Source organism: Gopherus evgoodei, chromosome 1 (assembly GCF_007399415.2).
Source record: "Gopherus evgoodei ecotype Sinaloan lineage chromosome 1, rGopEvg1_v1.p, whole genome shotgun sequence".
Taxonomy (NCBI): Eukaryota; Metazoa; Chordata; order Testudines; family Testudinidae; genus Gopherus; species Gopherus evgoodei.
Window position 1 is genome coordinate 273,013,730 of NC_044322.1, and position 14,799 is coordinate 273,028,528.

Below are 14,799 nucleotides of genomic sequence, written 5' to 3' on the forward strand. Positions count from 1 at the left end.
GGCGCGCAGGGAGGGCGAGCGGGAGGCGTCGCCCCGTCCGGGCCAATCGCGGCGCACGGGCGGGATGGGATCCGGGGGCGGGGGCACAAGCCTGGCAGCACGTACACCCCGGGCCTGCCGCCGCCGCTTCCTTGCAGCCCCTCAACGGAGTCAGCTGCGGCCGCCAAGGGAAGGTAGCAACCCCATTGCCCGTGCAGGGCGGCCACAAGGGGCGCGGGATCGGGCCCAGCCCGGGGAGGAGGGACGATAAGGCTTCCAGGGCCTCCTGCTTCCCGAGCGCCTCTCCTGCCGAAGGCTCCCACAGCAGCTCAGAGACCGTGGGACGTGTTTTATCTTCGCTCGCTACGCAGTGGAGGCCCTCTTTCCCCCCGGCTTGGGTGGAATGGCAGGAGAAAATAAGGGCAGAATTTGGCGCGCCGACCGCTAAAGTGCAGCTGTATCTGGGGTGGAGCGCGGTGGCTGTTGACCAGCCCACAGCAACGCTGCACAAGCTTTCGGGCACTAAATGAAAACGAAAGTTGCCGATTTTCTCTCTCTCTTCCACCCCCGTTTATTCAAAGTCTTTAAGCAATTGCACATATGGTAAATACAGCAGCTGTTCAGAGCTCAGCAAGTGCTTTCACTGTGACTGAGCAGCAGATTTTAGAACCTGTTTTTGCCAGGAGAGGGACTGTTAGAGTAGATTTCGGTGTCATTTTTGACCCTTTCTGAAAAGTACCCCAGGAGATAGTACCAGTTACGTTTAAGGTCACCCCTAGCTAGTGGCTACAGTTGTGTCACATACCCTTGGGACTGGGGTGGTGGTGGAAAGAAGAATCTAATCCTGTGATGATCATGGAGGTTGGAAAATAAGGGCTAGGGATGACCAATCACTTATTCTGATTACAGTTAAATTAACTGCATTAGTAAACTGCGCAAGACAGCAGCTCTGCTGTGGATGCTGTGATGAGCCTGACGTAACCAGCCTTGTGCTTTACAGCCAAGCAGCTCCATCAGTGAGGAAAGTAAATCAAGGTTTTGTCTTAAAAAGCTACCCAATCTCACCACTTCTGGGGTTTGACGTAACACCTGTCATCATGGTATCTATGTGCCACACCAAAACCCTGAACAAAAGGTGTTTTGCCTCTCCCAGTTCCAGAGGAGCATGAGTGCGTGTTTGATTGGACAGTATCAGTTCTGAGGAAGGCTTTATGGAAAAGGCACAGTTTGATCAGAACAACACCTGGTTTGGCTTCAGTCTGGTCTCTGACAGAGATCTGCCACCAGCACTGCTCTGTTCCCAGAGCCCCAAGTTATCCATCTATACAGATACTTACACAGGGCTGAGTCACAATAGGAGTGGAGAATGTCACAATAATTAATGAAAACAGCAAGGAGTCTGGGGGGACCTTAAAGACTAACAGATGTATTTGGGCATAAGCTTTCATGGGTAAAACACCTCACCTCACTTCATCTGAAGAAGTGGGTTTTTTACCCACGAAAGCTTATGCCCAAATAAATCTGTTCGTCTTTAAGGTGCCACCAGACTCCTTGTTTTTGTGGATACAGACTAACACGGCTACCCCCGATATTTGACAATAATTAATGAGTGTTCCTCAGAACACCTCTGTGAGATAGGGGAGCACTAGCCCTATTGTACAGTTGGGAGACTGAGGCATAGATGGATTAAGTGACTTGCCTAAGATCACACAGGGAATCTGTGTCAAATCTGGGTATTGAACCTAGAGCTCCTGAGTGTTTATGTAGTGCCTAAACCACAAGGTCCCCCTTGTGGAATGTAGCTGACTTGGGGGATAGTGCAAAGAACGCTTTATCTTGCACAGACTAAATCCAAGTATGTTCATGACCTTGTAGATTAGGATCAGGACTTTGCACTATGCTCTGAAACAAATGGGGAGCCACCGGTGTTCACAAAGCCTGGTTGTTGTGTGTCTGTGTTGGCCTTTGCTGCTAATGAGGTGCATGGGGTTAGGGAACAGCATGTGAACTTGCCTTGCCAAGGGAGCTGCAGGTGGTGTGTCTGTGGGGTAGCTCATCATTACTGGCCTGGTTCGTTCTTCTACCTCAACCACTGTAACAGAAGCAGTGGATGCCCAAGAAGAGTGCTCTGCCCCATATTGCTTTGACCTGGTTATCAGTTATACCACAAATAATTTGGTCCAGCTGGAGTTCATGTGACTTAGCATTATTATGCAGGCCTGTACATAATGGTCAATAGTCTCACCTCACCCCTGACTTCTTTTAAAGAGTATGTCTTTCCCAAATTGCATTCTTACATGGATCACAGTGTTCTTGACATTTCAGAATATTTGCTCTCCTGCTCTCACTGGAATGTGCTGTTGGGCTTCAACATCTCTGGACCCACCACATTTCACACTTTCTGATTTATCTTTAGTACTTCTTGCTTTCAGTAAAATCTGCAACCATTTCTTCCAGTTCTCTGCCAGATCCCCTGCCGGATTGAGGGATTCAGGTGACATCACTTGCTCCATTTTTGTCAAAGATTTTGTTTTCTTCTGATACCGAGTGTTAATACTGTGACCCATAGAAGTGCTGGTAAAAGACTTCTCTCTATTTCCTGGGTTATCACCTGGCGTGGTCATACAAAAGATAAAACTTTATCACACAGCAGGGGACAGTATCCCTAATGTTACCAAGGTGACTATAGTATTACTAGGGTGCAGTGGTCCACTTCAGTGGAGATTTGCTTCATGAGTTTCTACCACTCCTCCCCACTTGCCAGATGAGATCATCCATAAGCTGTTGTGCCAATTTCCATAGCATCTCTGGTGCTGAGGATCCTGGAGCACCTCTTTGAAGAGGCAGTTATTGCAACTGGCTACATGGGGGAGGGTCTGGAAATCTTTTGGGGGGTGGGGGACCATCTTTTTGTTCTGTATTTGTACACTGTGATGGGTTGGATCACAGAAACCCCCTTGGGAGCTGCCAACTGATGAGCCAAGACTACCTCCGCCCCTGCTAACTCGGGACCCCAGCACCCTGTCTTGCTGAGCCAGGCACTCTTGTCTGCTCCAGCACAGATCCAGGGTCTGAATTACTTGCCCCAAAGCTACAGGTTTACCTGAAAGCAGCTAACAAGTGTTCCTGTCTTTAACACTCAGATGCCCAACTCCCAGTGGGGTCTAAACCCAAATAAATCCGTTTTACCCTGTATAAAACTTATAAGTTGTTCACCCTCTATAACACTGATAGAGATATGCACAGCTGTTTGCCCCTCCCCAAGTATTAATACATACTCTGGGTTAATTAACAAGTAAAAAGTGATTTTATTAAATACAGAAAGTAGGATTTAAGTGGTTTAAAATAGTAACAGAACAAAGTGAGTTACCAAGCAAAATAAAATAAAACACGCAAATCTAAGCTTAATACAGTAATACAGATAACATCTCACCCTGAAAGATGTTTCAATACGTTTCTTTCACAGACGGGATGCCTTCCTAGGCTGGGCACAATCCTTTTCCCTGGTACAGCCCTTATTCCAGCTCAGATGGTAGCTAGAGGATTCCTCACGATGGCTCCCCCTTTGTTCCGTTCTACCCATTTATATCTTTTGCATAAGGCAGGAATTCTTTGTCCCTCTCTGGGTTCCCACCCCCTCCTTCTCAATGGAAAGACACCAGGTTAAAGGTGGATTCCAGTTCAGGTGACATGATCACATGTCACTGTAAGACTTCATTGCTCACTTGCCAGCACACAGGTATACAGGAAGACTTACAGGTAAAACAGAGCCATCTGCAGTCAATTGTCCTGGTTAATGGGAGTCATCAAGATTCCAAACCACCATTAATGGCCCACACTTTGCATAATTACAATAGGCCCTCAGTAATGTTTCATATTTCTAGTTTCATATACAAGAGTGGTACATTTATACAAATAGGATGATCACACTCAGTAGATTTTAAGCTTTGTAATGATACAAGAAACCTTTTGCATGAAGCATATTTCAGTTACATTAGCATATTTTCAGAAAATCATATGTCACATACAGCACCTAGCACAGTGGGGTCATGCTTCAGGACCATGACTCCTAGGCGCTATTGCAATATGAATAAGTGATATGAACATACATGGAACCTTCTGTAGAGGTTCTTATACTGTGCTTGTATCTGAGTGCCTGTGTTAAGCAATGTGACTACACATCTGTCCTGTGTTGTTTGTTCTCTTATCCTCTCCCCAGCAGGAGAAGCATGTGTAGTGGAGTGTCTTGTTTTTGGTAGGTTTTGTTTTGATCTCTATATACCTCTTGCTATGTGTTTGTGTTAGAGAAGGCAGGTCAAAGAAACAGACTGGTCACTTGGAGCAGAAGATATAGAGGCTTGTGATGGTCCTCAGTTCCTGGGGGAGTTTATTCCACAGTCTCAGACCAGCCCCAGGAGAAAGGGCTTGCTCCCAGACAAACAAGCTTTACTCTTAGTGGGAAAATCCCAATAACACTGAAAGTCTGACCTTGCCCCTTTATTAAAGAAGACAGAACCTTGGTAATTAGCAACCAGGAGAGAATAAATCTCAGGTGCTTTTGAATGCACTTTAACTATCCTGTACAACTGACTAATGAAGGACCCAGAGTCCCTGGGCTGCTTTGTATCCAAGGAAACAGAGCAAGGGAAACAGAGACACACCCGTCTTCACACAGAAGGCCTTGGCTTGTGCAAGATGTGTGTGCATGGGCTTTGTTCTCCTTCAGTTTACCCTGGGCCACAGCTACAGTTCTCTCCTAAGGAGCAGGAGGTCACATTCTGAAAGGTGAGCTTGGTCTGGGCTATTTGCTTATCATTTTGGTGATACTGGAATAATCCAGGTGAGATTGGAATGAGCTAGGAGGGTATATGGGTAGGATAGCCCCCAGGCATCAACACAGAATGTGACACTCTCCATCTGATTTCCACCCTCCTTTGCATTTCCAAGAGCCCTCCCTACATCATCCCCATTAATATATTTGTGTGCTTTAATCTCTGATCTTTTAATCACTCCCTTGGAGGAGTCTATTCTACTCTACTGTCTGTTTGCTCTGACTGGTAAAGCTGGACGGCATATTAGGTGACAGTTGGATGTGAGCAGGACTCCTCCGTTCCAAACGCTGGGCAGTGGAGTTGCAGGAGGTCGGGTCATCTACTGTATTTCCCCAGGCTTTGGTGCTCTCACAGTTGATTTATGCCTGGCCTACAGGGTTCTCTCCGTTCTAGTTGTGCCATAGCCTGCTTATGACAATCACATTCCACTAGGCTGGAAATAATCAGTTGAGCTGTAGGATCTGATCCCCAGGTACACGTGTACACAGGTACAGGTGTTTAGTGTGGCTGGCATGCAGTTAGGTGGCTGAATGTTTATGTAGGTCAAAGAACATGCCCTAACTATGGACTTGTTTACACATGGAGTTATTACTGATTAACTTTCTGTGTGAACACTGTTATTCCAGACTAAGAATGCCTTGTTCCTGTTTAGCTTCACCCAGTGGGTTAGATAACTAATGCACATGAGCTATCTCACTGTAAAATCCTAGCAGATACAAGGCTCTGTAGTTCTCACTGCAGGGTAGCTAGGCAAGCTCAAGGTGGGTGGAGTGGTATAGTGTTGACCTTCCCTAGTTACATCATGGTGAAAACTGCCTGCCCCTTGTCTCCCCTGGGATTTTACAGCAACATAACAACATTAACACCCCTCCCCCCCAAAAAAAAAAACCAAAAAAACAAAAACAAAAAAAAGACAACCAGTATGTGTGTTTTGGTAGTGAAGATGAGCGCATGTCAGGCAAGTTCTAGAAGAAACTAGCTTTGTACTGATGTGGCCTCCTACAGCCTTGGGGGAATTTAGATGGAAACACTCATGTTTAGAATCCTCAAACCGGGTTGTTTGTCAACATTATCTGTTGGGATTTAAGGTTTGTCTCTCTGTAATGAAAGGTGAGCTGCAAAGAGGAAAACAATAAATAGAGTTCTGCTTCTTCCCGGGGCCCCCTTTTTTATGTTCCAAATGCAGACCTGCTTGTGCTTTACCATAGAGGTCCAGGGCATATCTAGGCTGGAAGACAGTGTGCCACCTCTGCAATGGGAGGTGTGATTGCTGCATAGGTAGGCATACCCAAGCTAGCTTGGATCTAGGCAGGGTGAGTCCTTGCTGCAATGACAGCACCATGGGCTTCAATGCAGGCTGTACAAACCCATCCAGGATTCTGGCTAATTACTCCGGAGGCTAGCCTATGCTGCTGTGACATCACTGCTATTGGTACTCATGCTAGTTAGATTAAAGCTACCTCAGGTTTGGCTGCATGAGGCAGTCACACCATGTGATTGCAATGGGCACCTATCCTGAGGTGACTGGAGAGCTAGGAAAATGGTGACATCCCAAGCGAGTGACAGTTGAGTAACTGAGAAACCAAGGGATTTTTTTTGTCAGACTATTGACATCTCTTTGGCTGAGACTCTCAAAGCTGTGCAGAACATGTAGCCCCACACCTGTGATTAGTATCAATGGAAGAGGTGTAGCTAAGTCTGTCCCCTGGGTATAGCCACCAGTGGCCAGCTGCCAGTGTAACCATCAGAGCAAACCCCTCATGCAAAGCCATGATTTGACAGATACTGTTTTATTTCAACATAGCCACAGAATAGCTCAGTTGCCCCCCCATCATAGTCCAAGCAGTTCACACCTTCTCTCACTAACTCTAGCTTTGTCTGATTCGTTATGAGACTTTCTCAGTTTTAAAAGTTGCAGTTCCTGACTGCCAGCCCCATCATCTCAACCTGCCCTTCTGAAAGCCAAGTCGGACTCTCTCTTGCCTGTGCTGTGGCATCACTGCTACAGTGCTGCAAGTTGTGCTCTGCTCCACGGTTACATTTAGCCTTCAGATCTTAACCCTTTTGGTCCCAATACTCTTAAACATAAGAAAATATTTTGAGGTCTGCTCAGACTGAGTTGGCTTTTATTTATTTTTGATTGGTCTCCTCACAACTAGAAACTTCCAGAGAAGCTTAACTCTATGGCAGAGCCATGGGCAAGGGGAGGGAAGGGAAACCATTATAGATGAAAGAACAAAGCTTTCTCACCCCATGTGTGAAACCACAGCCTTCTCGGTTTTAGAGTAGCTGGCGATACGTGCTCTCCAAGTCCTTGCAGTTCTCATTTCAGTTCTGTCATAAACAGATAGCTAAGGGTTAATGTCTCTTTCACCTGAAACACCTGACCAGAGAACCAATCAGGAAACCGGATTTTTTCAACCTTGGGTGGAGGGAAGTGTGTCTCTGAGTCTTTTGTCTGTCTGCCTGTTTCCTCTGAGCTTTGGAGAAGTAGTTCTATTTTCTAGTCTTCTGTTTCTAAGTGTAAGGACAAAAAGATCAGATAGTAAGTTCTATGGTTTCTTTTCTTTGGTATTTGCATGAATATAAGTGCTGATATGCTTTGATTTGTATTCTTTTTGAATAAGGCTGTTTATTCAATATTCTTTTAAGCAATTGACCCTGTGTTGTATCATCTTAATACAGAGAGAACATTTGTATTTTTTCTTTCTTTTTATATAAAGTTTTCTTTTAAGACCTGTTGGAGTTTTTCTTTACTTCAGGGAAATTAAGTCTGTACTCACCAGGGAATTGGTGGGAGGAAGAAATCAAGGGGCGAGCTGTGTGTTGGATTGCTAGCCTGATTTGGCATTTCCTCTGGGTGAAGAGGAAAGTGCTTTTGTTCCAGGATTGGGAACGGAGAGGGGGAATCACTCTGCGTAGTTTCACAGAGCTTGTGTCTGTGTATCTCTCCAGGAGCATCTGGAGGGGGGAAGGGGAAAAGGATTATTTCCCTTTGTTGTGAGACTCAAGGGATTTGGGTCTTGGGTCCCCAGGGAAGGTTTTTCAGTGGGACCAGAGTGCCCCAAAACACTCTAATTTTTTGGGTGGTGGCAGCAGTACCAGGTCCAAGCTGGTAACTAAGCTTGGAGGTTTTCATGCTAACCCCCATATTTTGGACGCTAAGGTCCAGAATCTGGGAATAAGGTTATGTCATGGTGTCAGCGGTGGGATATAGACAGAATCCAGAAGCCAGTAGGAATATTATATTTTTCTTTTCTCTGCTAAGGGCTTTTTAGCAGAGAGAAACAGTTTGGTTTTAAAAGGGAACCAGAGAGAATTTTTTTTTTTTCTCTGCTCTCTCTAGCAGTTTGTGGCTTGCATAGTAAGCAAGAAGCCATTAGCAGACTATTGACAGTCTATTGTCACACAATAGCACTCCCATTGAGAGTCATACCAGCACTCTATATGCATGCAAATAAAGTGGTTTTTCTGGTTTCCCTTCATTGAACATTAGCTAGAGAGAAAAGGAAAAAAGCACTGTTGCTAGGCAGACTTCAGGAGGCAACAGAGAGCCTGCAGTTCAGAAAATAAACACCGGAGGGCACCCCAACACAAGAAAACAGGAACCATGACTTCTAAGGCAAAGATTGACGCCGAAGAACAAATCAAAGACGCTGAACACAGGCGACAGATGGAGATGAAAGAAAAGGAAGAAAGCCTCAAACTGGCAGCCTTCCAAAGAGAACAGGCAGCCCAAGAGGCAGCACACAAAAGAAAACTAGAAGAAGAAGAGGTGGCCCACCGAAGGAAGCAAGAAGAAGAAGAGGTGGCCCACCGCCGAGAAATGGAAAAACAACAAAAAGAAAATGAAGAGAAGGAAAAACAGAAAAAACATGAACTGGAGATGGCAAAAGCTGGGCTGCATGTGCCAGCCAACCCTAACAACCCGGCGCCAATTATTGCTCCACAGCACAGGAAATTTCCCACCTACAAGGCAGGTGATGACACCGAGGCCTTCTTGGAAAATTTTGAAAGAGCCTGTCTTGGGTACAGCATCCCCGAAGACCAGTACATGGTAGAATTAAGGCCACACCTCAGTGGACCTTTAGCAGAGGTGGCAGCTGAAATGCCCAAGCCGCAAATGAATGACTATAAACTTTTTCAAACCAAGGCCAGATACAGGATGGGGATAACCCCAGATCATGCCCGTCGGCGCTTCAGAACCCAAAAATGGAAACCAGAGGTGTCATTTCCCAAACACGCCTACTACATTGCAAAAAACTATGAGGCCTGGTTAACAGGAAACAACATTCAAACCTTGGAAGAAGTGAACCTCCTCATACAAATGGAGCAGTTCTTGGATGGTGTTCCTGAAGACATCACACGGTACATACAAGATAAAAATCCCAAAACTATCGCTGAGGCGGGGGAGATTGGAGCCAAATGGATGGAACTGGCAGAAAGCAAAAAAGCTACTGTCAAGGGGAACGATTACCCCAGGGGGCACACAGACCATAAACCCTACAACCGAGGACAGCCAAAGACCCTCCATACCACCCAAGTAAAGCCACAGATACCCTACTCTTCAACCTCACCAGTCTCCAGTAACTCACCTCGGCCCAGTGACCCATCAGATGGAAGATGCTTTAAGTGTAATGAACTGGGACATATCAAGGCCAACTGTCCCAAGAACACCATGCGAGTGCAATTCATTACACCACCATCACCCCAAAGATCCCCAGGCCCAGATGCCTCTCAAATACCCTTGGAGCGAAGGGAAAATTTGAGAGTGGGCGGAAAGAAGGTTACTGCGTGGAGAGACACGGGGGCACAAGTGTCAGCTATCCACCAATCCTTCGTTGACCCCAAATTCATCAACCCAAAGGCCAAAGTTACAATTTACCCCTTCATGTCACAAGCTGTAGACTTGCCTACAGCTCAACTGCCTGTCCAGTACAAAGGCTGGTCAGGAATGTGGACTTTTGCAGTCTATGACAATTATCCTATCCCCATGCTACTGGGGGAAGACTTGGCCAACCAGGTGAGGCGGGCCAAGAGAGTGGGAATGGTTACCCGTAGCCAAACCAGGCAAGCTTCCAGACCCATTCCTGTTCCTGAGCCGTCCACAGACGCCCCGTCTGTGTTACCAGAGACCCAGACAGAGGTAGTGGACCCGGATTCCATGCCTACCACTGAAACAGCCACAGCATCTCCAGTCCCAGGCCCAGAACTGAAACAGCAACCAGCACCAGCAAGTGCAACCACATCTTCAAACTCAACGCCAGAGGGCGCCAGCGAGCCAGAACTGGCAGAAGCACACAACAGCCATACCCAAAAGGCTCAGCCAGAGCCTGAAATACCCTCAGGTGCACCAGCGGAGAGCGGTTCACCAGCAACGGAACCAACCCCATTACCTACATCGCTTCCAGAGGGACCAAGCCCAAGTCCACAGTCTGAGGAAGAACTGGTGACCCCAGCCTCAAGGGAACAGTTCCAGGCTGAGCAGGAAGCAGATGACAGCCTTCAGGAAGCGTGGGCGGCGGCACGGAGCACCCCACCGCCTCTCAGCTCTTCTAATCGATCCCGGTTTGTTATAGACCAAGGACTTTTATACAAGGAAATTCTTTCTGGTGGACACCGGGAAGAATGGCAGCCGCAAAAACAGTTGGTGGTTCCAACTAAGTACCGGAAGAAGCTCTTAAGCTTAGCCCATGATCATCCCAGTGGCCATGCTGGGGTGAACAGAACCAAGGACCGGTTGGGGAAGTCCTTCCACTGGGAGGGGATGGGCAAGGATGTTGCCAAGTATGTCCGGTCTTGTGAGGTATGCCAAAGAGTGGGTAAGCCTCAAGACCAGGTCAAGGCCCCTCTCCAGCCACTCCCCATAATTGAAGTCCCATTTCAGCGAGTAGCTGTGGATATTCTGGGCCCTTTCCCAAAAAAGACGCCCAAAGGAAAGCAGTACGTACTGACTTTAGTGGACTTTGCTACCCGATGGCCAGAAGCAGTAGCTCTAGGCAACACCAGGGCTAACACTGTGTGCCTGGCCCTAACAGACATCTTTGCCAGGGTAGGTTGGCCCTCTGACATCCTTACAGATTCAGGGTCTAATTTCCTGGCAGGGACCATGGAAAAACTGTGGGAAACTCATGGGGTGAATCACTTGGTTGCCACCCCGTACCACCATCAAACCAATGGCCTGGTGGAAAGGTTCAATGGAACTTTGGGGGCCATGATAAGAAAATTCATCAACGAATTCTCCAATAATTGGGACCTAGTGTTGCAGCAGTTGCTGTTTGCCTACAGGGCTGTACCACATCCCAGTTTAGGGTTTTCACCATTTGAACTGGTGTATGGTCACGAGGTTAAGGGGCCATTACAGTTGGTGAAGCAGCAATGGGAGGGGTTTACGCCTTCTCCAGGAACTAACATTCTGGACTTTGTAAGCAACCTACAAAGCACCCTCCGACACTCTTTAGCCCTTGCTAGAGAGAACCTAAAGGATGCTCAAGAAGAGCAAAAGGCCTGGTATGACAGACATGCCAGAGAACGTTCCTTCAAGGTAGGAGACCAGGTTATGGTCTTGAAGGCGCAACAGGCCCATAAGATGGAAGCATCATGGGAAGGGCCATTCACGGTCCAAGAGCGCCTGGGAGCTGTAAACTACCTCATAGCATTTCCCAATTCCTCACTAAAGCCTAAAGTGTACCATGTTAATTCTCTCAAGCCTTTCTATTCCAGAGACTTACAGGTTTGTCAGTTTACAGTCCAGGGAGATGATGCTGAGTGGCCTGACGGTGTCTACTACGACGGGAAAAAAGACGGTGGCGTGGAAGAGGTGAACCTCTCAACCACCCTGGAACGTCTGCAGCGGCAACAAATCAAGGAGCTGTGCACTAGCTTCGCCCCATTGTTCTCAGCCACCCCAGGACGGACTGAACGGGCATACCACTCCATTGATACAGGTAATGCTCACCCAATCAGAACCCCACCCTACCGGGTGTCTCCTCATGCCCAAGCTGCTATAGAACGGGAGATCCAAAACATGCTACAGATGGGTATAATCCGCCCATCTACCAGTGCATGGGCATCTCCAGTGGTTCTGGTACCCAAACCAGATGGGGAAATACGCTTTTGCGTGGACTACCGTAAGCTAAATGCTGTAACTCGTCCGGACAACTATCCAATGCCACGTACCGATGAGCTATTGGAAAAGTTGGGACGTGCCCAGTTCATCTCTACAATAGACTTAACCAAGGGGTACTGGCAAGTACCGCTAGATGAACCTGCCAAGGAGAGGTCAGCATTCGTCACCCATGCGGGGGTGTATGAATTCAATGTCCTTCCTTTCGGCCTTCGAAATGCACCCGCCACCTTCCAGAGGCTGGTAGATGGTCTACTAGCTGGACTGGGAGAATTCGCAGTTGCCTACCTCGATGATGTGGCCATTTTTTCAGACTCCTGGCCCGAACACCTACTACACCTGGAAAAGGTCTTTGAGCGCATCAGGCAGGCAGGACTAACTGTTAAGGCCAAAAAGTGTCAAATAGGCCAAAACAAAGTGACTTACCTGGGGCACCAGGTGGGTCGAGGAACCATAAACCCCCTACAGGCCAAGGTGGATGCTATCCAAAAGTGGCCTGTCCCAAGGTCAAAAAAACAGATCCAATCCTTCTTAGGCTTGGCCGGATACTACAGGCGATTTGTACCACACTACAGCCAAATCGCTGCCCCATTGACCGACCTAACCAAAAAGACCCAGCCAAATGCCGTTAAGTGGACTAATGAGTGTCAAAAAGCCTTTACCCAGCTTAAGGCAACGCTCATGTCGGACCCTGTGCTCAGGGCCCCGGACTTTGACAAGCCATTCCTAGTAACCACGGATGCATCTGAGCGTGGTATAGGAGCAGTACTCATGCAGGAAGCAACAGATCACAACTTCCATCCTGTCGTGTTTCTCAGCAAGAAACTGTCTGAGAGGGAAAGTCACTGGTCAGTCAGTGAAAAGGAATGCTATGCCATTGTGTACGCCCTGGAAAAGCTACGCCCATATGTTTGGGGACGGCGGTTCCAACTACAAACTGACCATGCTGCACTAAAGTGGCTTCATACTGCCAAGGGGAACAACAAGAAACTTCTTCGTTGGAGTTTAGCTCTCCAAGATTTTGATTTTGAAATTCAACACATCACAGGAGCTTCTAACAAAGTTGCTGATGCACTCTCCCGTGAGAGTTTCCCAGAATCCAGTAGTTAAAAAGTGTTCTTAAAATGTAAAAGTCTGTTAGTTATATACTTAGTAGTATATGTAAAGGTGCATGTGTTGTATTAATCTGTTTATTTTCAAGTTCTAGAAGGAAATTGCCGCCAGTGAGCTTCCCCACTGTCTGCAATTTGGGGGGCGTGTCATAAACAGATAGCTAAGGGTTAATGTCTCTTTCACCTGAAACACCTGACCAGAGAACCAATCAGGAAACCGGATTTTTTCAACCTTGGGTGGAGGGAAGTGTGTCTCTGAGTCTTTTGTCTGTCTGCCTGTTTCCTCTGAGCTTTGGAGAAGTAGTTCTATTTTCTAGTCTTCTGTTTCTAAGTGTAAGGACAAAAAGATCAGATAGTAAGTTCTATGGTTTCTTTTCTTTGGTATTTGCATGAATATAAGTGCTGATATGCTTTGATTTGTATTCTTTTTGAATAAGGCTGTTTATTCAATATTCTTTTAAGCAATTGACCCTGTGTTGTATCATCTTAATACAGAGAGAACATTTGTATTTTTTCTTTCTTTTTATATAAAGTTTTCTTTTAAGACCTGTTGGAGTTTTTCTTTACTTCAGGGAAAGTAAGTCTGTACTCACCAGGGAATTGGTGGGAGGAAGAAATCAAGGGGCGAGCTGTGTGTTGGATTGCTAGCCTGATTTGGCATTTCCTCTGGGTGAAGAGGAAAGTGCTTTTGTTCCAGGATTGGGAACGGAGAGGGGGACTCACTCTGCGTAGTTTCACAGAGCTTGTGTCTGTGTATCTCTCCAGGAGCATCTGGAGGGGGGAAGGGGAAAAGGATTATTTCCCTTTGTTGTGAGACTCAAGGGATTTGGGTCTTGGGTCCCCAGGGAAGGTTTTTCAGTGGGACCAGAGTGCCCCAAAACACTCTAATTTTTTGGGTGGTGGCAGCAGTACCAGGTCCAAGCTGGTAACTAAGCTTGGAGGTTTTCATGCTAACCCCCATATTTTGGACGCTAAGGTCCAGAATCTGGGAATAAGGTTATGTCAAGTTCTTCTTCTGCTCTTTGCTTTCAGTAGGAAGTGCTCAGCTACTGTTGTCCAAAGCCTTCCGGCCTGGATTCTTGTAGATGCTTTGGATCAGCTTCCAGGCCAGCAGGTGCGTGGCTGAACATTCTAGACTTGTGAGGCATGGCCATAACCCAGGAAGCTGTACTTTATCTTTGTAGCATGTTACAAGGATGAGAAACTGGTCCCCCATAAAGATCACTCTTACAAAGTGAATCTTGCTTAGATGAGGGTTGTGGCTTGGGAGACTAAATACCTCACTTTACTCACAAACTAGTACAGCAGCCGCAGTGCAGGGCCACAAATGTGTCTTAGCCCTAGGTTTAACAGGAAGTGGCTGCCCCAGGGTAAACTCAGGCCATGTCTACATCTAAAATTTTGCAGCGCTGGTTGTTACAGCTGTATTAGTACAGCTGTATAGGGCCAGCGCTGCAGAGTGGCCACACTTACAGCAACCAGCGCTGCAAGTGGTGTTAGATGTGGCCACACTGCAGCGCTGTTGGGCGGCTTCAAGGGGGGTTCCGGGACCGAGAGAGCAAACCGGGAAAGGAAACCAGCTTCGCCGCGGTTTGCTCTCTCGGTCCCGGAGCCAGCCAGCAAACCGCAGGGAAGGAGACCTGCTTGCTCGGGGTTCCGGGACCGAGAGAGCAAACCGGGAACGCCGCGGTTTGCTCTCTCGGTCCCGGAGCCAGCCAGCAAACCGCGGGGAAGGAGACCTGCTTGCTCG

At 47.3% G+C, this 14,799-nt stretch overlaps 1 protein-coding gene across 1 annotated transcript in view; it reads left to right on the forward strand.

Moving 5' to 3' along the window:
- Positions 1–120: 120 nt before the first annotated feature.
- Positions 121–14,799, forward strand: part of XRCC6 (X-ray repair cross complementing 6) — a 58,957-nt gene continuing 44,278 nt past the window's right edge. The window contains exon 1 of the mRNA XM_030547528.1: positions 121–173. The gene's annotated coding sequence lies outside the window, so the exon portion shown is untranslated. The remainder of the gene's footprint in view (positions 174–14,799) is intronic.